The sequence below is a fragment of the Ahaetulla prasina genome, chromosome 6 (assembly GCF_028640845.1).
Source record: "Ahaetulla prasina isolate Xishuangbanna chromosome 6, ASM2864084v1, whole genome shotgun sequence".
NCBI classification, from domain to species: Eukaryota; Metazoa; Chordata; class Lepidosauria; order Squamata; family Colubridae; genus Ahaetulla; species Ahaetulla prasina.
Window position 1 is genome coordinate 51,477,063 of NC_080544.1, and position 15,677 is coordinate 51,492,739.

At 42.4% G+C, this 15,677-nt stretch overlaps 1 long non-coding RNA gene across 1 annotated transcript; it reads right to left on the reverse strand.

The window, feature by feature from the left end:
• Window positions 1–262: 262 nt before the first annotated feature.
• Window positions 263–14,942, reverse strand: LOC131200905 (uncharacterized). Its single transcript, XR_009155724.1, has 4 exons — window positions 14,903–14,942; window positions 5,334–5,455; window positions 3,960–4,077; window positions 263–386 (listed from the first exon to the last, which is right to left on the reverse strand). It is a non-coding gene; the product is annotated as an uncharacterized LOC131200905 (long non-coding RNA).
• Between the last annotated feature and the right edge of the window lie 735 nt (window positions 14,943–15,677).

Consider the following 15,677-nt stretch of genomic DNA (forward strand, 5'->3'; position numbering starts at 1 on the left):
GGAGTGGCTGTGGATGCCGGCATCTCGATTCAGTCAGCTGCAGCTGCAGCTGACTGTTGGAGGCGAGTTATTGGCCCCAAAGGATAGGGTGCGCAACTTAGGGTCCTCCTGGATGAGCGGCTGTCGCTTGAAGATCATCTGACGGCCGTCTCCAGGGGGCCTTCCACCAGGTTCGCCTGGTTCGCAGTTGCGCCTTCCTTGATCGGGATGCCTTGTGCACAGTCACTCACGCACTGCTACCTCTCGCTTGGATTATTGTAATCTTTCATTAAGCTCTTGCTTGCCAACATATAGTCTTCCATTCTGACAAAAGGAAAGAATCATTCATAAAATGGAACAGATCTTTTTTTCTGAATGCCTTGTTGATCTTTTAATTGTTAAGATGGCTGAAAAACAAAGGGAACATTTGCTCTGAAATATAGAAAACATATGATTTAATATTTTTCTCATTAAGCACAATTTCACTAGGAGAGCTTAGGTTATATGATTTATATGCTTGAAAGTATATTGGCAATACAGTACTTGTTAAGCCTTAAAACAAGAGGGTTTTAGTTAGTGTCATTGTATAATTTAATCATTAGGTGGTAGTTGGCTTACTTGTTTCTGGGTGGATGGTTTCTGTTGCAGCTTTGTTTGTTTAAGAGATTATTGGTGATATTTCAATTTGCCTAAATGCACAGTTTGCAGAATTCATTTCTACTTGATATGTCAGTACCTAGATGTAGGAAATTATTTTTATGTTTTATTCTTAAGCAGCACCAGTGCAATTCTGAAAAGTCAGCAAAGAATAATTGCTGCTGCCCTCTGCTTTTCCACCCACCAATTTACCCTGCTTTTTCCATACAGCTTTTAGTAATAAAAGTAACCTGTAAAGGGGTATAAAAGCAGACAACTGTCAGATCAAATTTAAGTTTCAGCTTTAGATTGTAGAGGCAGGTGTTATCGTAAACTAGAGCAATCTACTAGTTTCTGCCAGGAAGCAGTAATTTGTTGTAAAGCTGCTGTTAATTTGGCTACAAATTCAACCATTCCACTACAGCGGACCTGCTTAAGAACAAAATAACTTATTGACTGCTTTTGTTTTTTCCTTTTAAAACGTGGTATATTTTGATTTGCGACTCCCTAAATGCAAGTATTTCTTCTCAAATCATTCACAAAACTTATAAGGTTGTCTGCACAATACATCTTGGAAGCCATAATCTTCTCACATCCCCTGCAATATGTGGATAAAGTTAAAAGAAAGGTTGAAAGATTCCTTTCAAGGATAAAAATGCTAGCTGTAACTACATGCCTTCACTTAATGGGGAAAAAACAGTTCTTTGGAAATAGGTCCAACAATGGTTTGAAAAGGACCTACAATTATTTATTGTATTTATTCTTTGTGTAGAAAGTTCTAGGTCAAATCCCTAGCATTTCCAATATAAAGGACTTCAGGTGATGGGTTCAGTATGACCAACTTTTAGCACTTAAGATACACATACACACACACTCTCTCTCTCTATTTGTTAGGTCAATGGAGCTCAGTTACTACTTCCTCCTGCATCCTGAACATTGCTATCCATCACTCCTAATTCTGCTAGACCATAGACTTCCCTTTGCTTTTCCCTCCTCATCTTAAAGCAGGGGTGTCAAACTCGCAGTCTGCAGGCTAGATGCATCATGCGCTGGCCACACCCACATCTGGTTTAGTGAATGGGGGAAAAGTCATGATATTTCACGTGATGACACCATGTCGACGTGGGTTTGACACCTCTGACTTAAAGGAATGCTAAAGAAAAATGCTGCCTAGGAAACAACCTTACTCTATATTTCAAATCCAGTTTTGTTTTCTGAACACGAAAGACCATTCTTTCAAAAACATCAGTGATACATGTTTATAGCTGCAAATCTGGAAGTGTGGAACTCTCCCAAAAGGGCCTCTGGTGGCTCAACAGACTAAGCAGTCTGTTATTAACACAGCTGCTTGCAATTACTGCAAGTTCAAGTCCCACCAGGCCCAAGGTTGACTCAGCCTTCCATCCTTTATAAGGTAGGTAAAATGAGGACCCAGATTGTTGGGCGCAATAAAAGTTGACTTTGTATATAATATACAAATGGATGAAGACTATTGCTTAACACAATGTAAGCTGCCCTGAGTCTTCGGGGAAGGGCGGGATATAAATTCAAATTTTTTTAAAAAATATATAATCTCTTCAATAAAAAGAAAAATAAGTATCTCAATCATGGAGGAGGAGGAAAAGGACAAAAATAACATCTCTCATTTTTCAGTCTATCATCATCTAGTAAAGACTCCAGTATAAATAAATAGCTATGTTTAATGTATTTGATAGTGAACAACTTCCTAGGTGTAGCTGTTCCAAATATTATTCATGAAATTATAAGGATTATGTTTTATTTGTATTGTATTGTATTTTTTCCTGCTCCTTTGTTTAATTTATTTCAAAGTAATCCACAGTTCTAGTAAAAAAGACGTTTCTGTTAGCCAATATAGCTGAATGGAATAACAGAAAAGTGTTAAAGGTAGTAGAGAAACAGTCTTTTCACCTTTGAAGATCCCAAAGGATTCTTTAGTCCCTTCCTTGATTCTTTAATTTATATTAATATTTTATAATGACAAAACTGTCTTACAGTTTATTTTCCCTTAGTATGATATAAGCCAATGTCATTTTAAACAATCCAAGATGTACTTCATAGTCACATCAAGCACATTCAGGCAAGCAATGGCAGCTTATTCAAAATTTCTCTTCCATGGTGTTGTGATATTTTCAGCCTGGATCTGGCAATATTTCCTGCTAGTGAAATAATTTTTACTTATGCTTAATGGTCTAATGGTCTTTTACTTAGGCTTAATGGTCTCCACTTTTTTCAATTCTCATATAAAATGTCTAAACTTCCATTCTCATTAAAAAAAAATCATACTTTTTTGGGAAAGTTCAGCTTTGCATGTAAGGCATAAAATCTTTTTCCAAATAGCCTAATCAGCTGTTTTATTTCTTAATGTCCTTTTATGAATCAGAGAGCAATTAGAAATCCATTTCTTAGTAGACATAATTCTATATTCTACTTGGGTTGCATGACTAAAGAGTTTGGGTAATAGTCCTTGCTTGTATGAAAGCTTTAGCTGTAAATCAATAGGTTGCAGCTTATTTATTACTGCAATTACTAGACTGCGGGAGAAACATGATTGAAAGTGGGTTCCGGTAAAAGATTCAAACTGAGAAAAGAAACTTCTACTATGGTGGGACCAGCTTAAAAAGCTAGCTGTGACCTTCAAATCACTAAATAGTTTGTGCTTCTTACTATGTTGTTAAAATAATCTCAACAGCAGCACACAATGAGAACTACAAAAAGTGGATATCAAACGTACAAAACAATGCATAACATGCATTTTAATAACCATTCATTCTATTTAATTTTAGAGACATTAAAAATGACCGAGACTTCAGTTTTTTTCAACCACTGAATTTCATTGAGTAATGTGAAGCTAATAATTTTCACCTGATAGATTGGGGGCCGCAGTGGCTTACATGGTAATGAAGCGGGGCCTGCACATCACTGAGGTGGGTATCTCGATTCCCGTGAGCGAATAAACCACTTAGGGATAAGAAAGGAGCCTCCCCCCCAATTGCCTACTGGCATGCAGGCATCCCCCAGGTAAAGATAACACCGTCCCAAAAAATTTCTTTTACAGAGGTAGCCACCCATCTCGGTGATCCCTGGCCATATGCTAAAAAATAAAACACCACACAAACCTGATATATTAATTATTAATAGTCATGTTTTAATAGTAAATGTTTCTGGTAGCCCTAAATTTACCCGATAATGTGTGTAAATATAGTCATAAAGAGGCTTCTTTGATCATAGCCATTATCTCTTCTATACCATGGTGTTACATTTAGCATATTGTATCCCCACCTAGCAGTTTGAAAACATGCAAATGTAAGTAGATAAATAGGTACCACTTTGGTGGGAAGACAACAGCATTTTGTGTGCCTTGGCATATAGTCCCGCTGGTCACATGAGCACAGAAATGTCTTCAGACTCCGTCAGCTAAGAAACAGAGATGGCCACTGCCCCCTAGAGTTGAACACAATTCCACAGGGTAAGCCTTTACCTTTACTTTTACTTTTATGAACACAGCTGATTATAATAATAATTATAATAAATCAAGCATGGTATATGATGTTTAGTCAGAATGTAAAAAGATAAAGTTGGCTTAGTTATTGCTAATCACCTGGGGATCAATGGCTATTAGATGGCAGTGCAACTGTCTGAAACCATCTGTTTGCAGGGAGACAAGTGGACGTCCTTATGCAACTGGTTGACCACTGCAAGAACAGCCTGCTCATCTAGGCGGGTAATGAGATGCAACAATGGCAAGGACTCCATTCCTTGTGGCAAGAGGCTTTCATTCCTTTCATTTATGCAGAGAGAAATGATCCAACTCATACTAAGTCATATAGGCCTATCTATTGAATAAAGAATATTAGACTGTTTTATGGCTACATAAAATTAAAGAGATGCAAAGAGATCAAATGGCCTTTTAACACATCTAATACATATTGATGAGACTGGATTTGTCCCAAAAATGGGACAAATATGGGCTATATGAAGGATAACATAAGAAATATTAAATTACTATCAACAAGATAAAATAAAACCTAGGTTTTCTCACCTGAAGACAAAGCCAACATGCTAATAAATTGATTTTTATCATACAAATATAACAAGGAAACAAGCCAAGGTTTCCTTCTTCTTCCCTTCTCTATTTTTATTAGCATTAGAACCATTGGCAAAGAAGATATGAAAAGAAAGTAATTTTTCTGAAGTTACATTGGCAAAAATATGCTTATGTAATTATATAAAAATAATGCATAATGCATACATATGTGCCAACAATGCATACATATGTGCCAATAATTAAATATCTGCAAGAAAATAACCAATCTCAGAAAGTACCAAGGACCCCACAGTTCAACCCTGAGCTACAAATACTCTTTTGTGTTGGTATCTTGGAATATGAAGCACAAAACCTCAAATGAAAGCTTCTGTAAAACATGCTATTTTGGTCAATAAAATTATAACATACGCCAAAGCATTCAGCAAACATTAATGGTTACTTTACCTTGCACAATTTCTGACACATTGGTTCTGAATCAAATTCCATGGAGCATAAAGCTTATCAGGGCATATGCAGACAATATACTGTAATGCAGCTATACTTTAAAAGCTAACCTTTCTTTTTCCTGAAGAAAAAAGTTCAAGTTATATTAAGCTGTTAATATTCAGACAGTGTGCCATGGAGAATATTTCTTTAGAAAATACATACTTACTCTTTCACTGCAACACTCATTTTCATTCCCAACTCCAATTAAAAGTAATTGCTTGAATAGAAAAGGTACTGCAGGTCATATCACATATAGCTGAGGCAGCTAAATATAAAAGTCATCCACTTCTACTGCATGAAAAAAAACAGAAAAGGCTGGATCTAGAAAAGCCATAAACCATAATTAATATACAATAATGACTGACTTTGCCCAATATGAGCCAAAACTAAACAAATCCCTATTAATTTAGCTCGATTTGTGAGCTTAATTTCTGCGTGTTTGGTGATAATGAATGCCTAGCAAGATTTCCCCCATTTTGTTTCATTACATGTGTGCACAAGCTACATGTGTTAAGATTAACTGACTATATTCTTCACTTGTAGAATTGATAAATCAAACAATACTGGTACAATGTAGCATGATAAGAAGATAATAGCAGATAAACACAATAGTAACAGTTCAAAAGACCTGGAAGAATAAACTGTCTAGCAATATTATGTAATGTGTTTTGGTTTATTTTTATTTTTATTTGGTCTCTGTGGTGGATTAAATCTGATGGTTATTATATGTTTTGACAGTAATGCTGATTTGGAAAGAACTTTCTCTAGAGTGTAGAACATCGATGGATCATTCTTATTTTTAATTGCCTACAGCTTGATCTCAAAAGAAGAGGCAACTGGAAGAGACATTCCCATCACAACTATTAGTAATAAGTGTTGTTGTTTTTAATAAAAAAACATAACTGCTGAAAGAAGGTAGTAATATCTGGGTATAAAAGTAAAGTAACACAAACTAAGAGTCTGCTTGCAAATAAGCAGAAAGTATTTAAAATTGCAGCTGTGCATCTGCATTTGGAACATACAGAGGACAGTTCACATAAATTCAAGATTCTCTGGGAACATTTACGATCTCTAAAAGTTTCTATTGCAAGCAAGTTTGAATAGGTGACTAACTACAATTATACAGCTTAATGTTGCACAATCTATTTATTTGTTTGTTTACAATCCAAGAGTGAGTGAATCATGTGACTGCAGGGAGGCGGGCGCTCCAGCTCACCTCATGAATGAATCTGCTTGTTTTTAGGGAGAGGGGAGAGTGGCTGTTTGATTGAGTGTAAGTGAGAAGTGTTGTGGATGAATGGATGAGTCAAGATTCAAGAATGGATGTATTAGCTTTGATCACCAATGAGATGTGCAAAACTGAATCAACCATTATGTTTCAGCAAATGCAAACTTATCTTCATGTGGAAGGTTGGCATATTAACCAGTTGTTATTTTATTTATTTTATTTATTTATTTTATTTATAATTTAATTTCTATACCACCCTTCTCCCGAAGGACTCAGGGCGGTTTACAGCCATATTTAAAACCCAAAATACAAACAACAAGTTTAAAACAGAATTAAAAACAAATATTTAAATAGGTCGAATCAAAACTAAAACAGTCCTAGACCGACATAAAACCCATTTAAAATTACAATTTAAAATTATGCTTAGGCCAGTCCCGCACAATGAAATAATAAAGTCTTCAATTCACGTTTGAAGGTCCGGAGGTCGGGGAGTTGGCGTAACCCCGGAGGCAGCTCATTCCAAAGGGCCAGTGCCGCCACAGAGAAGGCTCTCCCCCTGGGGACCGCCAACCGACATTGTTTGGTCAACAGCACCCTGAGAAGGCCCACTCTGTGGGAGCGCACAGGTCGTTGGGAGGCTATTGGTGGCAGAAGGCGGTCTCGTAAATAGCCCGGTCCTAAGCCATGGAGCGCTTTAAATGTGATAACCAGCACCTTGAATTGCACCCGGAAGGCTACCGGCAGCCAGTGCAGGCCGCACAGGATAGGTGTTATATGTGAGCAACGAGGGTTTTTTTTTTTTGTTTACATTTATATCTTGCCCTTCTCCGAAGACTCAGGGCGGCTTACAGTGTATAAGGCAATAGTCTCATTCTATTTGTATATTTTTTACAAAGTCAGCTTATTGCCCCCCCAACAATCTGGGTCCTCATTTTACCTACCTTACCTACTTACCTACCTTATAAAGGATGGAAGGCTGAGTCAACCTTGGGCCGGGCTTGAACCTGCAGTAATTGCAGGCTCTGTGTTCTAATAACAGGCTTCTTAACAGCCTGAGCTATCATGGCCCTAAAATTATTAGAGGTGTTCCCTCTATCACCCGCGCAGTTGCATTCTGGACTAGCTGGAGCCTTCTGGTGCTCTTCAAGGGGAGCCCCATGTAGAGAGCCTTGCAATAGTCCAGGCGGGAAGTAACGAGGGCGTGAGTGACCGTGCGTAAGGAGTCCCGGTCTAGGAAGGAGCGCAACTGGTGAATCAGGCGAACCTGATAAAATGCTCCCCTGGCGACGGCCATCAAATGTTCCTCTAAGGACAGCCGATCGTCCAGGAGAACGCCCAAGTTGCGCACCCTCCCCCTGGGGGTCAATACTTCACCCCCAACAGTCAGCGATGGCGTAAGCTGACTGTACCGGGACGCCGGAACCCACAGCCACTCTGTCTTGGAGGGGTTGAGCTGGAGCCTGTTCCTCCCCATCCAGACTCGCACGGCCTCAAGACACTGGGCCATCACCTCGACGACTTTGTTGGAGTGGTTCGGGGTGGAAATGTACAGCTGAGTATCATCAGCGTACAGATGGTATTCCACCCGAAACCACGGATAACCTCACCCAGCGGCCTCATGTAGATGTTGAACAGGAGAGGCAAGAGAATCGACCCCTGTGGCACCCCACAAGTGAGGCACCTCGAGGTCAATCTCTGCCCCCCTGCCAACACCGTCTGCGAACGGTCTGAGAGATAGGAGGAGAACCACCGATAAACGGTGCCCCCCACCCCCAATCCCTCCAACCAGGATACCATGGTCGATGGTATCAAAAGCCGCTGAGAGATCTAAAAGGACCAGGACAGAGGAACATCCCCTGTCCCGAGCCCTCCAGAGGTCATCCACCAACGTGATCAAAGCCATCTCCATGCTGTATCCAGGTCTGAAGCCGGATTGGAACGGTCTAGACAGTTTCCTCCAGGTATTGGGGAAGCTGATATGCCACCACACTCTCAACAACCTTCGCCAAAAAGCGAAGGTTGGAGACTGGACGATAGTTTGCCAATACAGCTGGGTCCAGGGAAGGCTTCTTGAGGAGGGGGCCTCACCACCGCCTCTTTCAAGGCGGTGGGGAAAATGCCCCCCATCAAAGAAGCGTTGGTAACTCCCAGGAGCCAGCCTCGTGTAACCTCCCGTGTGGCCAGTACCAACCAGGAGGGACACGGGTCCAATAAACATGTGGTGGGATTCAGCCTACCCAACAACCTGTCCATGTCATCGAGAGTCACAGAGTCAAACTCAGCCCAGGTAATATCCACAAGGCCCATCCCTGCCATCCTGCCCAAATCTATCCAATCAGTGTCCAGTCCGTCCCGGATCCAAGCGATTTTATCGGACAGATACTGTACAAAATCCTCAGCACGCCCCTGCAAGGGGTCCTCCTGAGCCTCCTGCGTAAGCAGGGAGCAGGTCACCCTAAACAGGGTGGCTGGGTGATTATCTGCCAATGAAATAAGAGCAGAAAAATAGTTATGTTTTGCCATTCTTATCGCCACTAGGTAGGTCTGAATATAAGACCTCACTAGTGTTCGGTCGGATTCGGAGTGGCTGGACCTCCAAACACTCTCTAGGCGTATTTTCCGGCGCTTCATCTCTCTCATCTCCTCGTTATATCAAGGAGCTGGTCGAGTTCGGCGCCGGGTCAGAGGCCGCAAAGGCACAACGCGGTCCAAAGCCCTGCCTCTTCCCAGGCAGCCACCAGTTCTTCGGCTGAGCCGTGAGTTAATTCTCCGGGAAATGGCCCAAGCTCCATCAGAAACCTCTCTGGGTCCATCAGGCACCTGGGAGGGAACCATCGAATCGGCTCCGTCTCCCTGTGGTGTGGTGCAGCGGTTCGAAAGTCTAGCTGAAGGAGTAAATGATCTGACCATGACAGGGGTTTAGAAATTAGATTCCCTAACTCCAGATCATTAAGCCACTGTCCCGAGACAAAAATCAAGTCCAGAGTGTTACCTCCAATGTGATTCGCCCGCCGACGGCAGGTTGAAATCCCCCATAACCATAAGTCTGGGGGTCTCAACCGCCATCCCGGCTATCATCTCCAACAGCTCGGACAGGGCTGCTGTTACGTAGCAAGGAGCCAGGTACGCAAACAGCACGCCCACCTGCACCCCATGGCCCCACTTCACAAGGAGGGATTCACAACCGGCAATCTGCGGGACAGTGACGTCCCTCAGTTCTAGACCCTCGTTTATAACAACCGCTACCCCCCCACCCCTACCCTGGGCCCTCGGCTGATGGAATGCACGGAAGCCTGGTGGGCACATCTCAGCAAGGGGAACCCCCCCTTCTGCGCCCAACGAAGTCTCCGAAATGTCCATCAGGTCTGCACTCCCCTCTTGAATAAGATCGGCTATGAGGGGGGCTTTATTCATAACGGACCTGGCATTGCAGAGCATCTGCCGAAGGTCCAGGTTCCAGGGAATACAACCACTCGGGGAACCAGTAAAGCCTGGGGGCCCAGAGTGCGCAATTGCTCGCAAACAGTGAGCGCGCACTCCCCGAACATGATATGAGCCCCCGCTTCCGCCGTATCTGCCCCTCCCTCGTACCGTGCCGATGGAAATGCCCATACATGGTTGAGTCTTAGCCTCATCCTTTGCCTCCATTTCAGAGACCTCCAAACCGCAAACCTTAGAAAGGACCAACCTAACCCCCTGTGGGTGTCCCCACCCACCCAACCCACCCCTTAAAAACCCTTTGGTTGATTTAGTTAAAAATTTATGTAAAAACACATTTAAAAAACCCCTTAACCCTTTCTTAGCTGCATGCCACCTCTTGGGATTCCAAAATCCGTCATCAAGGTAGGCCCTCGATAGAAAGGAAGGCCAAATCTGCGAGAGGGGGTTATCTCATGGTGCAAGAAGTTGTTTTGACGAGTACATCACGGGAATCCTGAAGAATGGCGGAATCCTGGTTAATCAAGATGTTAAAAGATGGTGCAATGGCTAGACAGAACACTGGCTGGAAACGGGAGTTCTTAACGATGATAATGGAGATGGTGAGGATCCGGGGGGAACTAAGATAGCACAGTATTGACATGGGGTGGGAGATCACCACTGCAGCCGCCGCCAGCCAAGGCCGCGCCAACCGCGCCCACCGCCATCGGAGAGACACCATCGCCGCCAGTCCCAACCAACAATCCCCAGTCAGCCACCTGGGGCTCAGGAAAAAGTTCCAGGAGGGGAAGGGGGAGCAGTCGCCATCGTGGGACGCCGCCCAACATTAGCACGCTGCCAAAAAAGGCTTCAAGCACTGCTCAGGGAACCACCAGGAGAGCCCCCAAGGCACCACGGAGGTCCATGGGGGAGGAAACAGCCCCACCGCCGTCGCCATCGCCGTCGCCATCGCCATAAAGGCGCCACTGCCGCCGCCGCCATCGCAGGCAGCCGAAAACACCAGCCATTGCCCCCAACACCGACCAAACCAACACAGGCTCCGCAGGACTGACAGAGCTCCGCAGGGTTCCACTGGCCAAAAAAACACTGGTGCCAGCCGCCGCCCCAATCGGGCCCACCGAGCTCACCGAGTTCACAATCGCCGCCCGCATTCAGCCTCATCCCGGTCAGCCCAACTCCTCCCGAGGGCAAAAAAGCCTCTCTTCGGGCCAACAAGGTGTTACTTCAGCCGGGAAGGGGGCAATGCTGTCCAAAAGCCCCCCTGCTGTCCAGCCCGGCCAGGAGAAGACCACCACTCCCCTGCACCGTCTCTACTACGCCGCCATCTTGCGCATGCTCAGTAAGGGTAAGGAGAACATCTATATGGGCTAGGGAAAAGAGCCTTCTTATAGAAGTAGGTGCAGAGGTGGGTTTCAGTAGGTTCTGACAGTTCTGGAGAACCAGTAGGGGAAATTTTGACTAGTTTGGAGAACTGGTAGTAAAAATTCTGACTGGCCCTGCCCCATCCATTTTCTGCCTCCCAAGTCCCAGCTAATCGGGAGAAAATGGGGATTTTGCAGTATCCTCCCCTGCCACACCTCCAAGTCACACCCACCAAGCCATACCATACCACACCCACCAAGCCACACCCACTAGTAAAAGATTTTGAAACCCACCACTGAGTAGGTGAGGAGTTTCCTGGGACAGTTTTATTATCCAACATTGCCTAAACGTTGGCATACAACTGAATGTCCAACAAGTGAAATAACAAGCTAACAGTACTGATATTTGGTTTTAGCTAGCAATTAGATGAAAAGTCACCAGGGAACTTTATGTACTAACTCCTGCATTAAGGGTAACTCATTCTTTAATAAAAACAAAGTTAAATGAATGAATGGAACCAATTACCTAATTGTATAGCTATTTATAGAGATTCTCAGTGACCCAGGTCATGGTTGTCCCAAAGTGCTTTTTCAAGAGGCAATTGGACTTTCTCATTTTTCTTTGAAGAAGTTTCACTTCTCATCTAAGAAGCTTCTTCAACTCTCTTTTTCAACAGCTTTTCTTCAAGATCTCTTCTTTATGAGCTACAGAAACTTATTGGATGAGAACAGAGGTGGTATTCAGCAGCTTCTGACCAGTTCTGGAGAACTGGTAGTGGAAATTTTGAGTAGTTCAAAGAACCGGTAAATACCACCTCTGACAGGCCTCACCTCTATCTATTCTCTGCCTCCCGAATCCCAGCTGATCGGGAGGGAATGGGGATTTTGCAGTAACCTTCCCCTGGAGTGGGGTGGGAATGGAGATTTTACAGTATCCTTCCCCTGCCACTCCCACCAAGCTACACCACGCCCACCAAGCCATGCCCAAAGAACCGTTAGTAAAAAAAATTTGGATTTCACCACTGCTCCAAAGTCTGGAAACCAAAGAGATTATTTCAGCTTCTTGGGGCACAATGTCATTGATCTTAAATCATTATTGAACAAATAAATTGTAATGATTTTTCCTTATACAGTTTAAATCTGAGATGAACTGGAGGAAATGTAACACCATACACCTTCATGTAGGCAGAACTACCCTAACTACCATGATGTATCCCAGTGAGACTTGGACTTTATACAGGAGGCAATTGAACCACTTCCACATGACCAGCCTCCGTAGAATTCTGAGGATCTGGTGGCAGGACAAGTTGCCAGACACAGAAGTCCTCTCCAGAGCAACCTGCCATCAGTTCACACCCTGCTGATGAAAGCCCAGACAAGCTGGGCAGGCCATGTTGCAAGGATTCCAGACCATTGCATCCCTAAACAGCTCCTCTATGGTGAGCTTCTTTCAAGGAAGGCAATCGCACAGGGGACAAAGGAAACAATACAGAGACACATTGAAAGCCTCTTTCAAGTCCCTGGATAGCGACACCACCACCTGGGAAACCCTATAATAAGATCGATTGACAGGGAGCACGCTTATCCACCAAGGCTGCCAGACATCTAAGGACAGAAGAACAACCACAGCACAAGAGAAGCAAGCACTCCGCAAAGCCAGAGCTGCAAATGCTGCAATAATGGTACCCACACATGTCTGACTGACATGTGGCAGAACATTTCATGCCCATACGGGCCTTACCAGCCACCTGCAGACACATTGTGGACAGTTCACAACCTGTTAGATGTCAAGGTCCTCTTCGAACACGATGAACGAACATCATCTTGTAGGCAGAATTCTGACTGAACTGAATAAATCCAGGAGCTTATCAGTGCAAGAATGCTTATCTTACATCATTAAATGTTTTCTGACTAGCCACTATCCATGGCTAATTTTATTCCCCTGTCCTATGTACTGTTTTCTTCTTTAATAATTAATTCTGCCATTCCAACTGACATCTTTGCAAATAGATTCATTTGTTTTTAATGCTATATTTAATGCTTTTTTTGAAGGCACATATGTACTATCTGGAAGTCAAGCACCCAGACATCTGTGCATGGGAGATAATAATGCTGATCCATCTTACAGTTTGTCTATATATGGATTGTAAAAATAATACACAGCAGACATACAAATAATCTTTGTTAAAGTCCTCATTTTTTTTTACCAGATCACAAAAATTAACCAATTATATGCACATTTTCCTTTTATTATCTTAAAATAAAAAACTGATGAAGCCTCCCATTTTTCAAAGTATTCCGTATCAGATACTATGTATAGAAAGAGCTCAGAGGGCAGATGGAGGTATCACAATTCATGACACAAAATTGTGGCTTTTGTTAGGAACTGAGGTCCAAATAGTAAGGATGAAGTATGTGTCCTGACATCCTTGTGCACATATTACCATTATGGTCTAAACCAGGGGTGTCCAACCTTGGTCCCTTAAAGACTTGTGGACTTCAACTCCCAGAGTTCCTCAGCCAGCTTTGGTCTAAACTTGGTTTGCTATATAAACCAGTGGGCAAGCATCCTTATATCCCTGCCTATTGTAGACTATGATTTAGGCAATGTGCATAGCAAATTAGCAGAGATACCATGGTCTCACATTAAGAAGTATTAGCATGCAGGTCTGAAGTTTGTAGCCATCTGCTATTTTAATGGGATCCTTTAATTTTTGTTTTCTTATTCTTTTAAGCTTTTAAAAATACCTTTGCAGCAGTTTGGATGGAATTGCTTGTTTTCTTATGTATTTGTTACATTTTTATTGTAAGTGCTTCAGGGTCAGCTTGCACCGTGCAGTCTGCAGCCATAAAATATTCAGCAAGCGTGTTCCTTAGACACTAAAAGGTTGCCCATCCCAGTTGTATAGCTACCAGTATTTCTTTAGTTCTTGTTGGCCTGTAGCTGTATTTTCAAACATCATTCAAGTAATGTTCCTCAACCTTGGCAAATTTAAGATGAGTGGAGTCCATCCATCTTAATATCGCCAAAGTAAGGAAACTCTGAAGTAAAGCACATATCTATGAATTACTCAGTGATTCTTTGGATTAAGTAGAACCACATTCAAACTGTACCCGCAAAAAAATCTTGTTTTAGGTCAATATTATCAATTATCTTCAGCTAGGGAGAGGAAAGCATGACCTCTTAGTATTATTTCAAAGATAATGTTTTCTTGCTTTGACTATCTAATCCAGGGGTAGTCAACCTTTTTAAACCTACCGCCCACTTTTGTATCTCTGTTAGTAGTAAAATTTTCTAACTGCCCACCGGTTAGAAGCAATGGTGATTTATAAAGTAGGGAAGTAACTTTACTTTATAAAATTTATAATTTGACAATTTGACAAAACCCCTACCGCCCACCATGAAAGCTGGAACGCCCACTAGTGGGCGGTAGGGATCAGGTTGACTACCACTGATCTAATCTATTCATCTGGCAAGAGAAAAAAGATGTTGTTTTTTTCTTATTAATTCCACTTTGTTTCCATCCTCAATAGACCACATTACAATCAGTTCATTCACGTGCACTTTTTGCTCTAAATACAAAGCCTACAGAAAAATAGCAAGCCCCATCCCAGCACTCACATCTGGCAGTCAGAGATACGAAAAGCAAAAAGAAATCCCCTGTTCACTGGTGCGTGTAAGGTTGCCTCTTCTTTCTTTGTGCTTACCTTTGCCAATGTCACCGACCAAGCTTTCTGCATAAAAGCAGCAACCACAACTTATACGACAACAGGGTGAATTGCCAATATAGGACAAAAATCTATTTTACATAGATATGTAGAAATGCACTAGGCAAACAAGAGAGCGATTGAAATATTTATGGCTTCTGATATAAATTATTCATCCTGTAACATATGGGTGGGTGAGATTGTGAAGTCAGCAACCAGTGAACAGCAAACAGAAAGAAAATGTAGTGGCTCAACCATTGTTCACCACATAACCACTGAACTTAGGTTTTTTTATAACTACTTTAGATCGCTCCTTTGAGGAAGGAAAAATGAATCCTAAAAGTCCATAGTACTTGCCTGGCAATAATTATAAAAGGTTATTTTAAAATGCTATAAAACGCTTTTAAAATGCTTCAAACTTTCCCTGCTATGGCAAAAACTGCCCCTGGATTAGAATAAAGCCTCCCACCCCATTAAGGAAGAAAGGTCTTTTTTGTCCCTGAAACTTGCTAAAATTGCACAGTCAAATTTTGTCATATTTTGAACGCATAATGTGAAGACCTAAGTCTAAGTCTAAGTGTATATAATGCAGAGAGAGAGACAGACAGACAAAGACAGAGAGAAGACAGAGAAGACAGCCAGTAGTTAGGTGGATAGGGTCAACTAGAGCTGTGATGGGTGCCCTATTAAAAAAACTCATGAGCCAGGTTGAAGATAGACCAGCTTGGAAAAGATCTATCTATATACGTCAATTTAACTGCCTGTTTAAAAGGAG